Genomic DNA, 17,011 nt, shown 5'->3' with positions numbered 1-17,011 from the left:
ATATTCTTCTCAATTGAGAGTTGAATATCAGTGTGTGTGTGTGTGTGTGTGTGTGTGTGTGTGTGTGTGTGTGCAAGAGGGTGGGGCATGGGTGGGAGTTAGGGTGAGGGGAGATGTCCAAGAATAACTTGCTTTTCTCGTAAGGCTGATCTCATGCAAAAGGATCTAGGGTGTCAGGGAAGATTCCCTTCGCTCTCCCTACCCTCTTCTCGCCACGCTCTCCAAGCCACCTATAAAATAGTCCTGGCCCGATCACTTCATGAACTCCTGGAAATGTGTATTATGCCTTTTAATCTTAGATGCAAAGGCTCCTTCTTTAACCTTCCCTATCCCAAAGAGGGTCTTGGATAGAAAGAAGCATTTTTCTAGGCCACATGTCACAGTGGCTCCATCAGTCACTGCCCCTCATACACACCCTTGGAATCCTGGCCAAATTTCTGTAGTGGTTGAGATCTATATTTATCCCTTAGCTTCAGGGCAGGGAACAAGGCAGAACTTTGCCGTGTCAGTTTCCCAGACATATATAACTCCTGAAGCCAAGATGGGATCCAGCAAAAGAAAATGACCAGAAACTGCTAAGAACATTGTAGAGCACTTTGGGTCGGTTTGGTCCACCACTGTGAGGGCTGGGTGGAGTTTGTGATCCTTCCTTTAAAAACCACCCCCTACCTCAATTTCACCCAGGTTACAGAATAGTGCAGAAACTAACTTTCTGGGCATAACCAAGGCAAACAGTAAATTAAGCCACTCCCCTCTTTGAATTTCAATAAAATAAAGATCTATTTCAGGGCATCATCAGTGCTGAACACCTGTCTAGCTCTATTTCTTCTACGTTTTCCACTCCAGTACTTTGTGTTACCCTGGGGGTTGAAAAGGATAAATCTGAGACCTGAAGCCTCAAAACTAAATACAGGATCCATTAACTGGCCCTATCTTCCTAGAGGTTGGCACCAACGGCCCAGCGGTAAGAGCACTTTCCGCTCTTGCAGAGGACCCGAGTTCAGTTCCCAGCACCCATGTCAGGTGGCTCACAGCTACCTATTACTCCAGTTCTAGATAAACTGATGCCCTCTTCTGACCTCCACGGATGCCCACACTCGCTTGCACACCAACACACACACAGAATAAAACAAATCTTAACAAAATAGAATATGATTTTTTAATGACAGTTCAAAAATCAAGAGTATGGAGCCAAAAGAAATTTGGAGTGAGAAGACTTCAAGTAATAAAATATTGCATTCTCCAGAATCTCTTATCCCAATTAGTTTAATGCATACTCAGGACATTTGCAATGCACTTTGACTACAGCCCAGACTGCCTTCAGTAGGGAACCTAGGTTCCGTAGAATGTCAAAACCAAAAACGTCTAAATGTGTTCACATTCAGCTCTAGTTGAAAGAGTTGTCGGAGTTGGACACAAGGCTTGACAGTTAAGAGCACTGGCTGCTCTTCCCGAGGACCCGGGTTCAATTCCCAACACCCACATGATAGCTCAAAAGCATCTAGTCCCAGGAGATGAAACACCCTCTCTGGCTTCCACAAGCACAGCTTGCATGTGGTATACAGATATACATGTAGGCAAAACACCCTAAAAAGAATTAAATAAGAAGCCATTTCTGTCAATTAAAAAAAAAAACAGACAACATTCTTAGCAGTGGAGCAGGATGGAGCCAGAACCGGTGAGTAGATCAGTGGTTGCAAAGGCATGGAAGGGAGAATTTAAAGGCCTTGAATATGACTACAGATTCAAAGACACATTATTCAAGTCTTCAAAGCCTCATGCCCTTTCCTTGGACAAAGCATTAACAGCTGCTTTTCTCCCCCATAGAAGTTCCTGGTTGTTTGCTCTGGTAAAATTCTGTGGCCATTGACTGGCAATTAAGAACAGAAACAGTCTTCTGGACTCTTCTACTTTTCTGTCCCGAGTAGAAGGAAGAGGTGATAGAGCAGTTTAGAGGATTTTTGGTGGTACCATGTGACATAGGCTAATTCCTCACATCTGTTCCTGTGGACAATTAAATGGAGGTGTGTGTTTATATGTGAGTGGGCAGTGTGTGTCATAGTCACGGAAGATCAGCTTCCCTCTGCAGGGAGTAGCTGACTCCTCAGACTAGGCATGAGGAGAAGGGTGTAGGCGGGGCAATGGAGCTTAAGAGTTTCTTGATATTGGAGTCATCCAGGCACTGTTGAGAATGCTCTAGAATCCCTTGTCCCTCTTAGCCTTAGTCACCTGTGCACTCAGTGGACAAGTCATTTGAGGAAGGAAGTGATAGGCCAAATTAGGGCCCGAGGCTACCCATAAACACTTCCTAACAAAGGGTGTCCTTCTTGAAGTGAAGGAAGAGGGAGAATTCACTTGGGGCTGTGATGACCGAGGGAGGGTTTCCAGAATAGGCAGGCCTCAGGCCAGACTTTGAAGGGCGGTACTTCGGACTGGAATAGTTACAGCTTGACTTTGATGGTGTCAGCCTGGTTCCTGGTGTCCAATGTTTCCCCCAGCCCCCTCCCGAACAGCTAGCCTCTGAGTAATGGCCGGTAGGCCAAGCCAGCAGGCTCACTGTCTAAGATCAGAGGGTTTCCTTGACCTAAATGGTCCAGATTACGGCCCCAGATCCCTATTTCACTAGGTTCCAGGAAAATCCCTTAGCCCATCACATTCCAAAGCGGTTTCCATCTGTCGAGTACAGTTGGAAAGTGTGAGAGGCTTTCACTTCGAGGGACTGAAGGCCGTGGGTTTGTGACTACATAAGACTAGACCCCCGTGGGGAAAAATGAAGGCTTGGGAAATTGTGAAGACCTTGTGGAAATTCAATCCTATTTCTGCTGGCTAAAAGGCACTAACGGGTATAATACAGGCAAGAGATGTTGGTTCAAACAAACAACTAATTGGAATTAAGAGAAGAAGTGTGCAGAGGCCCATAATGAATGGATATGCTAATTGGTCTTCTTTGCTAGCCCCTTGGGCTTTGGCTGTGACATAGACTAGCCTATTAGATGCCTGCTCTGTAATAGCTGCTGAACGCTGGGGCCCTTTATTGCCATGGTAACATTGATGTCTAGAGTCTAGCTGAGCCCTGGATCTCTTAATTTACTACTCAGGCGGCTACAATTCTTTGGGTTTTATTATTCTTCGTGCCCCGGGTGCCAGAGTGGCAGTGAATCATGCTTATTCATCCTCTGCACCACCCACGGTGTCTCTGAATAAGTCAGGGTGTCTCTTACTGTGTGTGATGAGCAGATTATTAAGTTAGAGCCCATTTCTGCCTAAACTAGGCTGGCACCCCTCAGAAACCCAATGTGCCTCTGGAACTGCGTACTTACCTGCCGCCTTAAGTGGCTTTTGGCAAGCAGAATGATGGCAGGGCCGTGGACCCACATTGGTCCAGCCTCCCAGAACCTCTTGCTTGCTTGCTGAGCAAGGTGGAGTGGTGCAATATAGGCGGGGGCAGCACTGACTGTGAAAATGAACTTTAGAGACACACAGGGAAGAAATCATTTCAGAGTCCCTGCTGGGAACCGGTGGCAGAAGTTTAAGTTTCTATGTGGGAAAGCGCATCCCTTGTTCCGAGTGACTCCAAAGGGGGGCAGAAGCCTCTAAAGGCAAAAAGCTACAGGAGTGACAGGTTTTCTTTTTGGGAGATTATTGTTAAACACATCTAGCCAGAGAGTTCAGTCCCCTCTGCAGGTCGGGAAGCAGCTTGTCCCTGGAGCTGCTCAAACTTCGGTGTCATAGGACAGAGGTGCCCTAAGCATCCACTGTTGGGGCTGAGGAGTAGGAAGGGAAGCTTTTTATGCATGCATGACCTCTTCTTAGTACTCGCCTAAGCTTGAAATGTGCTGTGTCTATATCTGATGCTGACTGCTTTATTGGGACATATGCTAAACTTGGATGATACTTTATACGCGCACACACTTTATTCAAGAGCACAGGACGATATTCTATATGTGTGTGTGTCTGTGTCTGTGCTCAGCAGTAAGTGAGACTTTGCAACAGGTGCAGACATGCTTTCCTGACAGCTCTGTCACTAAGAAATGGGTGGCCTCAAATTAAATGTTCAATGAAGCCCCACATCACAAATGGCCCTTTTGAGCAGAACAGTCTATGGATTGTTGGTGTGTATGTGTGTGTGTATCTGTGTTGGTGCATGGATTTGTGTGTTTCTTTGTGCTTCTGTATGTATATGTGTTGCTGTATATTTGTGTGAATGTGTATTTGTGTGCTTGTGTTTGCATACATTTGTGCGTGTGCATGTATTAGTATATATGAGTGTTTTTGTGCATTTGTGTGTTTATGCACATGTGTTGGTGCTTATTTGTGTGTATATGTGTGTTAGTGTGTGAGTTGGTATATATTTGTGTTTATGTGTGTTGGTGTATATGCATGTTAGTGCCTTTGTGTACACATGTATGCATATGTGTTGCATGTGTTTCACTGCCACATTTTCTTTGCATTCTCAAGCAAACATTTGTAGACTTAGGAGGGAAGCCAGGGACTACACTCATTCATCATACACTGCAAGGCTTCTTTCCTGTCTGCAGAGGATGGAGGGTGGAGGGTGAGTGTGAGAGATCTCCTTGAAGTAGTTATATCTTAAGAGGAGAATTTTCCCTGCACCAGGCAAGAGAGAGAGCAGTGAGCCTAAGGAGAGCCAATCAAACATGCCAAACATAGAAGGGGTGGTTAGATAACACGAGGCTTTCCCATGAAATCCTGCAAACCTGTTTATGATCAGGCAGCTGCATTTCATCACACCGAGGGCAGTGAATGACAGTCGTCCAATATGAACTCACTCTAGATTCAGCAAGCAGTAGTCAGAAATCACAGGGGCTCTCAGCTGCCTCTTAAATCAAAGTCAAACTCGTAAGCCAGATCTAAAGGTCTCTCCATCAGCATCGGTGTTCAGTGATTCATTTGCTGTACGACCACAGGAATGCCAATTGATTTCTCAGTGGCATCATCTGCCAAGCCCCCCTTGAAAGTTCATTGTCCCTGTTCCCTCGTTCTCAGGAGTGTCACGAATCTGGAACTCTTGAAAAAAAAAAACTGTGAAGAGTTTTCTTAAGTCTGGTGAAATTATTTATTAAGGAGTACATTATACTGTGTAAACATGGATTTTAGAATTTAATCTAGTAGCCACTTTTAATTTTGTGGTGCTGGACATCAAATCCAGGGCATAATGTAGGCTACATGTTCAATCCTTTTGGATAGGGGCTTGCTAGGTAGCTGAGGTTAGCCCGCAACTCACAATCCTTCTGACTTTGTCTCTTGAATACTAAGATTACTGGCAAGTGCCACTATACCTGAACAGCTCCCTCCCTCTCTTTCTTACTCCACCCCCCACTGTGTGTGTGTGTGTGTGTGTGTGAGAGAGAGAGAGAGAGAGAGAGAGAGAGAGAGAGAGAGAGAGAGAGAGAGAACATTTACCCAAGAATGTGCACACCCATATAGAAGCCAGCCAGCTCTACAGCTCTACTACTCCTCAGTGCTGGGATTACAGGCATGTACAGTCATGCCCAGGTTTTCAAGGGCGTTCTGGGGATTTGAACTTAGGTTCTCATGCTTGCAGAGCAAACCTTCTTATTCACTGAGCCATCTCCCTGACTCATTTCTGCTCATAATAACTCTGTGACCTTCACCTCTCTGACCCTCAGTTTTCCTAGGTGTGCAGCCATTATATTGGTATAAAGATAAATGATTTAAATAAAGTGCCTGTCTTGGTTCATTATTAAAGCTTTTGTTTGAGACATATCTTATGTTGTTCTGGCTGGCCTGGAACTCTATAGACAGACTGGCCGACAACTCATAGAGATCTCCTGCCTCTGCCTCTCAAGTGCTGGAACTAAAAGTGGGTGCCATAATATCATATCTGGTGTGGCTGCTATTGGGAAGTACCTCAAAGAACATGTGACTTCTTAAGGTCCTTTTCTGTTTTATCAATACAGCAGTTGAATCTATATTACAAAACTACTAGTAACATCTTTTCAGGTCATTTCAGTCTCTAAGTATTACTCCAAAGATGACTTATTAGTTTCAAAGAAAAATGTACAATTGCAATGAAGAATTTTAGAAAATTTATATCTTAGTGAAGTCATCAAATTTACTACAGCTAATAACAGGGTCACTGTTAGTGATATATGAACCTCTAGCTGATGCTCTTGTGTCCTAGCTAGGGTGACTATTGCTGAGGTGGACACCACAACCGAAAGCAAGTTGGGGAGGAAAGGGTGTACACTTCCACATGACAGTTCACCATCAAAGGAAGTCAGGACAGGAAATTAAACAAGACAGGAACCTGAATGCAGAAGCTGATGCAGAGGCCATGGAGGGAGGGGTGCTGCTTACTGCCTTGCTCCCCATGACTTGCTCAGTCTGCTTTCTCATGGGCCTCAGGACCACCATCTCAAGCATGACACCACCCTCAACTGGCTGGGCCCTTTCCCATCAATCACAGAAAGATACCCTATAGCCAATCTTATGGAAACATTCATTTGATTGAGGCTCCCTCCTTTCAGATGACTCTAGTCTGTGTCAAGTTGACATAAAACTAACCAGCAGAAGCAGGAAATCAAATAACATTAATTCAGATGGTTTATGAGACACTTTTTTGGACTCTCCAAAAATATTAGTATTAATAAAAGGGGAAAAACAGAAGTAGTCTTTCAGAATCTAGATTAAAGAAGACTTAAAAAGGCAACAAAATGAAACCTGTAGTTCTTGATTGAATACTGTCAATATAAACCACTAGAATATTTTGGAGGCAATTTTAGAACATTGATTTGATGTTATTCTATTCTATTAGAATAGTTATAGTATTTGAATATGACAATGCTATCTGGCTATGCAAGAGAAGGAGAGAGTCCTCTTATTCTTAGAAGGTATTAGGAGTATTTAATTGTGAAGTGGTATGATTGCAATTTCATTTCTAATGCTGCAGGCAAATACATGCCTGTGAGTACTACCTATATATGTTTATAAAAGATTACATACATGTAAATGTAAGATGTCATCAATTTATACATGAGGAGTATGTTGGTATTTATCAAGGTTATTTTCAATTTGTAATATTTTTCCAAGTAAAAATTTGGGACTGACTATTAACTCCCCCTTCATTTAATATGACCTTCTCATGTCCCAATAGCTACCTATATCTCACTTTCTATGCCCCTAGTATTCTCCACCTCTCTTAACCGAAGAATATTGGAGTTAAAGGGACATGAACTCAAGAAATGCTTTGGGAAGGCAGATATATCTAACCTTAGCCTCTAGGGATGGAACAAGCTTTTTCCCATTGAGCACAAAATGGGGGAAAAATTTCTAGAACTAGGCAATAGCTCAAATGAAGAGTGAGTTCCAGGACAGCCAGGGCTGTTATACAGAGAAACCCTGTCTTGGGAAAAAACAACAACAAAATAGTAACAAAACAACACCATCAAAGAAAAACCAAAAGCCAATGGTGCTAAACACCAGCATGCCCTTTATCTATAAACTGTTAACATTTGGCAACATTTGCACATATACTTTCTGTTCTAGACACATATAGGACATATACACAAGTACATATTTGGCTATAGAATTTGACTATGTCAGGAATGAGCCACACAATTTGCTAACAGATAAAGATACACAGGAGACCCTTCCCAACTGCATAGTAGCAAGCTGAGAGAACCAGAGTAACACCCTGTGGAATTATTTCCATCTCCTGTGCGTTCTTCTAGACAGTGGTGAGAAGAGAAAACTGAGAGGGAAGCAGGAACATTACACGTGAGAAAAAGAGGGGCTGGGAACGTATCTCAGTTGGTAGAGAGCTTGCCTGGTACCCACATATGTAGAAAACAGCATAATGCTGCCTACTTGAGATCTCTGGCTGCTTTCTAGGATATGCATAGACTCTCCATAGCCTTTTCTTTTCATGTTGTGTCCTAAGAGAACTTCTGTTTTCCATGGCAAATGTATTAAATCATTGCATCCTTGGTGAAGATACCAGTTCTTAAATAATTCCTAGTTCCCTTTTGTTTTTGTACTTTTGTGCTGTGCGTGTGTTCTCCACTCCCCCCTCAGTGTGTGTGTGTGTGTGTGTGTGTGTGTGTGTGTGTGTGTGTGTGTTGGGAACCGAACTCAGGACTTGTGCTTGCTACGTAAGCCCTCTACCATGGAGCTGTATTGCCCTGTCCTTACAGAATTCCTAAGTCTCAGACTATGAAGGAAAAGGTTTTTCTATGGCATGTGCAGGCCAGAACTAAGCTATTTTTTTTCCCTCTGGCCTCTTCATGTAGACGCACAAGTCAACTTGCTCAAGATACTCCTTAGTGTGCAGATCAGCAGTTCTCAACCTGTGGGTTGCAACACTTCTGGGGGCTGCATATCAGAGAGCCTATATATCAGATATTTATATTATGATTCACAAAGGTAGCAAATTACAGTTATAAAGTAGCAACAAAATAATTTTGCGATTGGGAGTTGGTGAGAATAGTGAAGGCCAGGGGAACTTCTCTAACCCCCGAAGTTCTGCAGTATACCAGTCCTTACCAACTCAAATCTTCCTTCTACTCCACCTTTCTGAAAGGAAGCATGCATGGTACAGCACAGAATTATCTTGCTCTTTGCCCCTGGGTTTCTGTGTTCTGGCCAATATGGATAGAATCTGTCAGACTCAAAGAGTCTTTGTCCTGAGACTCTTCTTGGAACCCCCCTCTGAACTTGCCAACACCCAGGGTGGGGAAAGAAACCCTAGCATAGGGCTGCTGTTACTGCATGTAATGGTGGGCCGGTCACTTCATCTCTGCAGACCTTGGTGTCCTCAGAGGGCTGTTGTGAGGGTGGCATGCAATCATTTTGATGGAACTCCTAGGCCTTCTGGTGGAACAGTCCTCTGGGAACACGATAAATGAAAATGGTCTCATTTCTCCACGGCCTCCTGTTTCCTCTCTCTCCAGCCCCAGGATGGCAGCTGTTTCTCTGGCTTTCGTGAACAATGAAAATGGATTGTCTGCCACCTCGACGTCACTGGACATAAAAAGAGTTGGTAAACAATGAGAGGAAAAGACCTAAGTGAACAATAGGGATGCTTGGGACACCTGAGACAAGAAATAGCTACTGAAACTGCTTTTCCTGACTAAGCCAAGGGTTAGAATTAGTGGGGAAATGGAATCTCTGGATCCTACCACTCAGGTGGCCCAGGACAGATGAGCAAAGCCTGCTGTTTCAATATAGGGTTTAGCCAGTTTGCCTGAAACAGCTAAGACTAGCTGTTTGCTTATGAAGTGTCTAGGACGTTCCAGTTGTATTCTCTGGGAATTCTGTCCGTTTTTATATCTTTACCTGGTAAAAACCCGACTCCCTCAAGAACCACAGTCCTTGAAAAGAGTATGACTAAGAAAATAGGGAAAGGATTTGCACTATCCTAGAATATAGAAGGAGAAACAATCGGATATGCTAAACCTGCTCTTTTTGTCCCCAAACTTGGAAAGTGAGCTCAGGTTGCGTGGAGCAGAGATATGCGTGACAACTCATGGTAGAATGTCATCAAAGGCAATCCCAACACCTTGGGAAGCAACACCACCCTGGGAGATGTGTGCGGACTGCAGAGCTAAAGAGCTCCGGGTGCGGTTCTTATACATTTCATCTGGGACAGAAACGAGCTGGGAAGATACTGAGGATTTCAATGTGACTCGCATGGTAACAAGGTAATTTGTCACATCTTCCTAGATACTAGCAGAAGACATGAAGCTCCTGACTTAATTTCCTGAGAGATAAGGGACTCTTTCTCACAGCGATAGCACTGGCCAGAATATAATAAACATTTTCTTAGGTTAATATCCCTTCTCTCCAAGTCCTGTCCCAGTTACTCAAAGAGGAAATACCTGAACACGCTGGATATTTTTTTGTACTTATTTATTTTGTTTTTTGGGACAGAGTTTCTCTGTGTAGTTGTGGCTGTCCTGGAATTCACTCTGTAAGCCAGGCTGGCCTCAAACTCAGAGCTTCACCTACCTCTGCCTCCTGAGTACTGAGTACTGAAATCTTTCATGAGGGCTAGTATCTATGCTTGACGTTTTGCTTGTACCACGGGGAAGCTTATCTCCTAAAGCTATTCACACAGAACTGGCAAAGTGAACTGGAACCAGAATGCCCTCTCAGAGGAAGCTCAGAAACACACAAAACCAGTGGAAGATGAGTCTCAAGAGGGCATCATGAGCAAGTTAGTTAAACTCTCGGGTCCCAAATCTTCTTCATCTCTCAAGCATGTATCATAGTAGTACTCATCTCTGGGATTGTGGAGATGAAATGAGTTCATACACGTTAAGGTACTAGATAGTCAGAGGATGCTCAACAATCATTGGTTTTTATCTTCACTCTTACTTTCTTACTACAATTATACAAGGCTATTAGCCCATATTGCCCATTCTGTTATTGTAATCATTCCCTGTCTCCCAACAAAGAACTCAGTTTATTTTTCACTGTCTGTCCTCACTTATTTGCTCCTTTTCATCTACACCTTGTCAGGCTAGAAGTCTACTTTAATGAATCTGCTAAGTAATGAATCTATCCATCCATAAACTAAATGATTAATGCAACCCATTGCCTCAGATAGTGGTACTGAATGCAGAGAGCAAAACAGACACGATCACCACTCTCAGCGCTATTTGCTCTTTAGTTTGGGGGACAAATAAACAAATCACATGAAATTACTGTCCATCAGGAAAGCAGAACACGGAGAAGAGCGCCCCTACTTTACTAATTCGGTATGCACTGCCTCACCAAGCATAAGGTTCTGTCCATATAGGGTCATGTCTCTCACCACTTTTCCTTGATGGAGTCAACCATCTCTCCTGGGCCTTAACTAGATGAAAGGTCAGTCTAAACTTGTAGGGCAGCTGAGATGTAGCACTGTCCAAGGAGTGGAGTCCTATTTCTTCTTAACATGGGCAGCAACACTGGCGATGAAAACGAAGGTCAAGGAAATAAGGCTTCTGGAATCTGCTAACGTCTTTAAAGAACAGATCCAGGCAGGCTTTAGGAGAGCTTTATTTTTCCCTGTTCTTTCTTTCCTTCTCTTTCTCCCTTCCCCCATTACTTCCTTTGACAGGATCTCACTATGTAATTTGGACTGACCTCAAATATGTAATTCTCCTGACTTGCCTTAATCTTCCAAGTGCTGGGATTTCAGACCTGTGCTCCCATACCTGGCTTAGCAAAGTCATTCTTTAAGAGAAAGCAACTTTTCAAATAACTTTCTCTTTTTTGTTGTATTTTTCAGACAGGGTTCTCTGTAGCTTTGGAGCCTGTCTTGGAACTCACTCTGTAGACCAGGCTGGCCTCAAACTCAGAGATCCACCTGTCCCTGCCTCCTGTGTGCTGGGATTAAAGGTGTGCGCCACCACTGCCCAGCTAGTCTTTCATTCTTAAGAAACATATACAGCACCCTCATGTTTTTAAAGATAGATTTTTATGTAGCCCAGGCTGGCCTTGAACTCACAATTGTTATTCTTCAGCCTCTCGTGTGCTTTACAGGCACATGCTACCCTGTCTGGCCAGTGTCCTCATTTTTCACAGTTTATTAGCCACACAAAACTTCCTCTCATAAAAACTCAGCCTCACTCCTGATAGGAAGAACCATACACTATGAACTGCTAGAATACCCACTAGTCTATTACCACCCTTCCTCTCCAGTGAAAGTTTTCTTTCTCAAGTAAGAGTATAAGAACTTTGGAGGCAAGATGTGTACCTTCTAAATCCCTTATAACCTGTGCTCCTCCCATTCCCAGCCAAGTTCCTATCTACTCAATGATAAAAAAAAATCTGTTCCTTAAAAAAAACCTAGCTAAGAAAAGAAATGATGCTGTGGAAAGGCACGGTGTTTACAAGCAGAATCTTTTTTTCCCATTATTTATTTATAAAAATTCCCAGACTTCTTTGGTCAGACCTCCTTATGGTAGCAACAGACACACTTTCCCCTGAGTCATTTGTGAGCCCAGACAGATTAGTTTCCCTGCTTTCACAGATAGAAAGTCATGTTAAATTGGGCCAGTCACATGCTAGTACAGTACTGCTAGGAATAGCCGCAAAGAAATAGTATCCCCAACTCTCGCTTTAATCATTAGCTTGTCTTCTTTCTTGCTCTAATCCCTTTGATCCCGAGTCAGGAAAATTTCCAACTGTGATGTCAAAACTTCTTCCACACTTCATCCTGGGAGATGAGTAGGAGGCAGGTGCTGATTGACTTCGAGCAAGGTCTGGGAGAGGGGCGGTTACCTTCCAGCTATTGTCATTTTGGGGATCCAAGGGAAGAGGCTGGCTCCTTAGGGAGATTAGAGTCAGAAGGAGCCTTCAAATATGGTGGCACAGGGACCTTTACAGGCAGTGAAAAAGAAGAAAGCTATAGCAACTTAGAAAATTAGCCTGCTTACTGAGTCTTACTGTTCATTTGTTGGGATTGGAACTAAGCATTTGGGAAGTCAGTGCTTTCTAACTTGATTATAGACAAGAGCAGTGTCATGGAGAAAGACAGGCTTGGAAAAAATACTGACTTTGAATGGAGACGTATCAGCGTACATAGCCAGGTCCAAATTTAACTACCATCATCTACCCAAAATAAAAGAACCTGGCCAGGCATGATGACACAGGTCTTTAATCTCTCAGCACTTGGAAGGTGAAGACAGGTAGATCTCTAGGATTTCAAGTCCAACCTGATCTAAATAGAAAGCTTCAGGCAGCCAAGGCTACAAAGAGAAGAGAGACCCTGCCTCAAAAAAAAAAAAAAAGAAAGAAAGAAAGAAAGGAAGGAAGAAGAACCTTAAAGTGTTATGGTTACAATGAGTTTTCAGGCTTTCATCTATTTAAAACTGTGGAAGAAATGCACATAGCAATTTTCTTTACAGTGCTGGGGATGGAACTCGGGGTCACACACAGACTATGTCAAAGTTCTGCTACTGAGCTGCATTTTAATTGGCTTTATTTAGAACAGTTCTGGGGCACAGCAAACTGAAGCATAAAGTGAAGCTAACACTCGCTGCTTATTTCTAGTTCTTCCCCCACTCTCAATATTCTCTGTCCATCAGAGCAGTGCACTTAGGACAACTGATGAGCCCACATAGCTATCACTCAAAGCCAATAGTTCACATTTGGATCTACTCTGTGTGGCAAATGTATAATGACTACGTATCCATCATCACAATGGCATTCACAATAGTTCCGTAGTTCTCAAAATCCTCTATATTCTATGGCTCATTCATTCTTTTTTTACTAATTTCGTAGCCACTGACATTTTTATAGTATCTAGTTTTACCTTTTCTACAATGTTATATAATTAGAACCATATAGTATGTAATCATTCCATATTGTCCAAAAGATATATATTTGTTAGTACAACATTTTTATAATCCATAGTCATAAGCAATATTGTTCAATATAGGACTATCATCTATATTTCACTGTAAACAATTTAATAGATACCTGAAAGTTGATAATATAAATATGCTAGGCTTATAAGAGCACTAAAAAATAAAAGTATAAAAATTTTTTCAGAATTAAAGTGTTGCATTTAAAATCTACTTAATATAAAAAATATCAGTAAAGGAATAATACAGAAACAAAAGAAACAGACGTAGTACATATAGACAACAAGAAACAGGTGGACATAAATCCAGCTATACCAGTAATGATATTGAAGCTGGGTGTGGCAGCACATGCCTGGAATCCCAGCACTTGGGAGGCGAAGGCAGGACAGTTTAGACTTTAGGCTTATCTCCAAAATAATGACATAGGTGGTATTAAATAGGCTATCTAACAGGCAGGGGGTTCGAGAATGGATTAAAAGACATATACAATATATGCTAGTTTAAAAACACATTTTAGATTCAAAAATAAAAAATATAATGAAAGTAAAAGAAAGGGGAAAGATAAGCAAAAAGCAACCACAAGAAATGTGGGCAAACATAGAAACAGGAAAAGGACATGCTGTTGGGAAGAAGAAAGAGAACAGAGGGAATGGGAATGGGGCACAAGAGGGGAAAAGGGATGTTTATGAACAGAATACATTATATACACGTATAAAATTATAAGGAATAAATAAAATAAAATATTTTTAAATAAAGAAAACAGAACAAGGTAGATTTAAGATAAAAATACTGGAACATGAAAGACACACTTTGTAATGAGAAAAGTTCAATCCCAGTGTAGTATATGGAAACCAAACGAAAAATCCAGAGTCCCAGCCCTCCTCACCCCTCAACAGCTGCCTCTGGACGCCTCTGTCTTCTATGCTGGTGCTGTGAGTGTTGCACTTGGGGCAACGACTCCAGCGCATGGGAGCCGAGGATGAGAGTGACCAAGACACCTAATGCGGTGCTGGTTGCCAGTGACTTCTTTGGTGGAAATGTGAACACTACAACCAGGGAGCTACTTGGCAAAACTTCCATTCATCAACTTCATCAAAGTACACAGCCCCTCCTTTTGGAATGCCTCCACAAACTGCATTCTGGTGTCGACCACGCGTAACAGCATGAAGTGGGCACTTCGGAGTCTCGATCCAAATTCTACAACCTGGACGGATGTCATGGAGAAGCAAGGCTGTCAGACACACACATTTGGGAAACTAGACTATACTCCAGGTCATCACTCCATCAGTGATTGTGTGGAAACATGACCAAGAGATGTTGCAGTCTGATTCAGACCAGGGGGCAGGCCTATGGTTAATATTCTCTCCAATATAAATAGAAACGAGTGACGGGAGGGGACTGGTAGGATACTTACAAAACGGTCGGTTGGCTAGGACAGGATGCAATTAACTACACTAAACCATTTGTCCTTTGTGTGGGGTTGAATTGACCACACCCTTAACCTTCGCCATCTCCAGGAGAAAACTTTGGCTCTTCAACATTTCACACAACCTCTTTATTGGCTTGAAAAAGTAGCTTGTGGTGTCATTAAAGTCTCAAAGTGGTTGCCTTTGTCAGAGATGCGCCCTGTGGATTGATTCTTCCTATACAAAAAGCTTCACCGGGCTGTTTACCGAAAAAGGAAATCAAGAATATTAGAGGGTTTTTTTTTTGTTATGCTAGGCATGCTGAGAAAGATGCCATGGTAGCTGAGATTATTTTGGCTCTTCAAGTTTTCTTCTCCGGGAACACTATTGTTGTATACACAGAGATGGCTGAGGAGCAACGGCAGTTCTATAAAGTGGGTACATACGAAGATTGTGCCCATGTTCCACTTTTAATGATGGGACCAGGAATGAAGAGCAACCTACAAGTACCAAATGTGGTTTCTCTTGGAGATATTTACCCTACTCAGTTTGATATTTGCTATTATTACTGGGGGTCCTCTGCCTCAGGCCAGGCGTGAATACTTTCTGTTGCCACCGTCATCAGAACGATCTACAAATAAACATACATACCAAAACTTCTGCTGCCTTAGAGTCTGTGTGAATTCCATGGATTCTATGCAAATGTTTCTAGGTGCAAGCGTTGTTGTGAGTTGGCAGTGGAAGTACATAGCCTACTCTGACGGTGCTCCGGTGGTACCTCAGCTTCTTGATCTTTCCTCAGATCTGGATGTACTAACAATACTGCTACAGAATTTCCAGGAACCACTTATTCTAAGGACTAGAAGCTTCATTCTATTATAAACTACTCAGAAGTGTCTTCTGTCCATCGACACAATAGAGAGCACTTATGATGTGGAAACAAGGTGTAGGACTAAATTATTCAAATGTTATGGCACCTTAGGTGACATCAAGAGTGGCCAAAAGAACCAAACGTGGAAACACAATCTACCAGTGGCTTAAAACTCACTCTTCTCTAGTAGCAGTGAGCGATAATAAACAGGGTTCTCGAGGTATGTATAAATATGCTGGTGCATCGTAAACAGGAGCAGCATTCCTAATTGCTAATTTTACTTACTTTAAATATATATAGTATAAATTTCATCCATTAGCTCAGTTGGTAGAGAAGGGGGACTGTAGGTCGAGGTAGTATAATATTCACTATATCTTAAAACCAGTGATTACAGAACTATATATTTTCAAAAATGATTGCTACTAAGACTTTATTGTTACAAATCTCTGAAAGCTTAATAGTGGAAGTTTCTCTGGATAATATATAATGTGAAATATTTTAATAACTGTTGGTTATTATTTATAAATCACGATGCTTCATGACTTGTATTTGATAGGACTATTTGGTTGTATTTGATATATTAAAACTACTTAGTGGAACATAAACCCCAGATATAGCTTATTTCATTACTCCTTTTTTTCTTTTTGTAAAGACATGGCATCTGCAGAAAGGAAAGCTTCAAAAGCTACAAAGAGGATGCAAAGTCTTCTTCATTTTCCAGTCAGGTCCCCTTCCAAAAGGCAACTATGAAAACAACCTTGTTTGGACTTTTTGTACATAAGCTACACATTTGCCACCAAATGGATATATTCTTTACACATTCATGCAAGCACACACACAATTGGTAATATGATACATTGTTTCTTCTTGAATATTGCATTCTGCTTTATTTACTTCCAGTTAGCAGTAGATGGAAGTTTGGATACTTGGTGTTCTCACCAGCCTGATAGCAAATATTTTTTGATAGCAAATATTTTACTTTTATTAATTGTAAGTATTAAACTTATCTCATGGATCCAATAGATATCAGAATTTGCATTATGATGACTACAGGGCTTTGAAAGAAAATGGCCCCCAGAGGGAATGGCAGCATTGGAAAGTGTGGCTTTGTTGGAGTAGGTGTGTTCTTGTTGGAAGTTTCTATCTGTGGTGGTGGATTTTGAAGTCTCATATATGTTCAAGCCATGCCCAGTGACACAGTTCACTTCTTGTCTGCAGGATCAAGATGTAGCTCCTTCTCTACCCTCAGCTCCTTCTCCAGCACCATGTCTGCCTGCATGCCACCATGGCCCACCATGATGGCAATGGACTAAATCTCTGAAACTGTAAGTACCCAATTAAATATTTTTTTCTTTATAAGAGTTGCCACAGTCATGGTGTCTCTTCACAGCAATAGA

General features: G+C 42.1%; 1 pseudogene; it reads left to right on the top strand.

The window, feature by feature from the left end:
- The first annotated feature begins 14,316 nt into the window (after window positions 1-14,316).
- On the top strand, window positions 14,317-15,725 carry LOC146889284 (arylsulfatase K pseudogene; annotated as a pseudogene).
- Window positions 15,726-17,011: the final 1,286 nt, after the last annotated feature.

The sequence above is a fragment of the Myodes glareolus genome, chromosome X (genome assembly GCF_982192425.1).
Source record: "Myodes glareolus chromosome X, mMyoGla1.1, whole genome shotgun sequence".
In the NCBI taxonomy this organism is placed as follows: Eukaryota; Metazoa; Chordata; class Mammalia; order Rodentia; family Cricetidae; genus Myodes; species Myodes glareolus.
The sequence above is the reverse complement of the archived record's forward strand: the minus strand, read 5'-3'. Positions and strand labels throughout refer to the sequence as shown.